Raw genomic sequence first — 2,519 nt, forward strand, 5'->3', positions numbered from 1 at the left:
TTAGTCAGACAAAAATATCTGCACTCAGAAAATTGCTAATGGAACTGATGGTATCACTTTGTTGAATCTGGTTCATATGATAGGGCTTATCATAAAATATAACTTTCCAAGCGCTGCAACGTTCCAAATGAGTATGGAGCCGAATAATTTTTATTTGAATGATATTATTCCTAATGTTTGATTTGTTTTATTTGCAACAGAGTACTCTGCTCAAATCTCTGCATGAAAAGCAAGTTGGGAGATTGTAGGCTTGGAGTTTGAACTTTTAGCTCTGCCCAGAGATCTAAATTTTCCAATGCCATTTTTTGTTATTTGTTTACCTCTGGAATCCTAATGAAAGTTTCATTTAATAGAACTTTCTTATATAAAAATGCACAAGGTGGTTGTTAGTCCTAATTGGGTTCATGGACTGTAGTTTGCATTTGGGTCGTGCCCAATGAGATTTTCAAGGCTCGTTAGGGTTGCGGCAATAAATTAGAGTTGTACTAAGTATAGATTGTTATGTTCATTTTTCTCTGAGGTATTCACAAACTTCTGTAAGTGTGTACAAAGCCTTCTTTAAGGTAGGTTTGCGCAAACCTCTAAAGTTGAGGTCAGGTTGGTGTGGCCCTCTGAATCATGGAGAAGTGGGTACTTAAAATACACAAAGTTACAAATGGGGAATGGTGGATTGCTCAATCTAACATCAAAATCATTCCAGAAGTTCTTGAAAATTCATGAAGAGGGTTTGATTTTTCCCTGCTAGTTATATTAGTGTTGTGGTTGCAAAGTCTGAATTGAGTGATTGTGTGTCGACTTAAATTTCAACAACTTGGCCCCCTTGCTCGTAGATTTTCAACAACAATACCCAGATCGATGGGAAATGTGACTTTACCAGAAGCATCGAAGGTTACATTGTGGTCCACTAGTAATGCATAGATTCATTTCAAACTCACATTTATTCTCAGATTTTTATCATGGGTTGTGAAGGTACACTCGTTCATTATTAGGGATTTTATGAGAGTAGTGAAGTTACAATACACTGGTCGAGTATTACAAGATTTTATCCTCATGAGTAGTGAAGGTACACTGGTCCTGCACTTTTTTCTCCCAGTTTCACTTTAAACTTGGATTAATTATGGGATTTTATCATAAGTAGTGAAGCGTACAGTATGGTCCACTGGTCATGTATAACTTCATTTCAATTTTTTATTTTTTATTTTCACCAAAACGGGTATGTTTTATTAGTATGAGAAATAGATTGGGCTCACGCCAGCGCAACCATTTTTACATTGCATCCATTTTTTATTCTTATGCTGATTCTACAATCAGGACCTCATGGGTTACAGGGATGATAAGAGCTATCGCCATTTATGAGGAGTTGTCCTTTCCCCAGCTTGCAGCCTTTGTTTGCCATCAAGTCTGCTTCACTGTTCAGGCTTCTGAGAATGTGAAAGAATTTGTAAGAGGCAAAGTCGAGCAGGACGCTCTTTAGTCTGTTTAGAGATTTATTGAGGCCAGCGTTGTTGAACAGGTTGCCTGTATTTAAATTCTTTATTAAGATCTCTGAGTCTCCAAATGCTTGGATTTCTTTGTCGCCTCTGTCTCTAGCTATTTGACAAGCTGTCAGGAGGGCTTGGATCTCTGCCTGATTGTTGGTTCTCTGCCCGATACCCCAGCTAAAGCTGTCCCTTTTAGTGCCATATGGGGCATAGATGACCCCTCCAGCTCCTGCTGTCCCGGGGTTGCCTTTGGAGGCTCCATAAAAAAAAATCGTGGTTATTTTTTGTTGCCGCCACCATTCATGAAAGTTAGATTCAGAGTCCCTTCTGCGCCAATCCGGATTCACTGAATTTCGAGTTGCTATCTGTTTCCAAGGTTGAGGGGATAGAGGGCCCAGCCACCTCTCTTCTTCAGGGAGGAGCAAGGAGTCTTCTGGAAAGTGTTGTTGTTGGACTGCTTCAAGTAGGAGGGATTTGGCCTTTGTCGCTGCCTTGAGAGGAGTTTGTTGCTTGCCATTGAATGTCAAGTCGTTTCGGGTCAGCCAGATCTGCCAGCAAACAAACTTGGGGATAGCATTCCAGACTTTTCTCCAGATGGACTTGCTTGGAATTTTGTTGGGGTAGCTTTGCTCCCATGAGTCGAAAAGGTCAGCAACAGAGTTATAAGAGGGGTTTGGGGTATGCATCTCTTGAAGAATGAGACCCCAATCTTCTTTGGCAAATTGGCATTCCATAAAGAGATGTTGGGCTGTTTTTGAGCTCCTTCTGCACAGCTCGCATCTATGCGGCCCTGCTATGCTTTTCTTCATCAAATTGTCTCCAGTTAACAACTTGTTATGGACCAGCGTCCAGAAGAAAAAGTTAACTTTGGGGAGAGCTAATGGTTCCCATACTTTCTTCCAAAATTCTCGCGGTTTACTGCTGTTTCTATTGGTTTGAAGGGAACTGTAGGCTGCGACTGTTGTGTAATTACCTGAGCGCCCCCATCCCCAGCTATCTTTTAGCTTTCTGTTCACTGGGGCTACGCCTTCTAACAGG

Source organism: Pinus tabuliformis, chromosome Q (assembly GCF_031772625.1).
Source record: "Pinus tabuliformis cultivar Carrire ecotype Pingquan chromosome Q, CPIR1, whole genome shotgun sequence".
NCBI lineage: Eukaryota > Viridiplantae > Streptophyta > Pinopsida > Pinales > Pinaceae > Pinus > Pinus tabuliformis.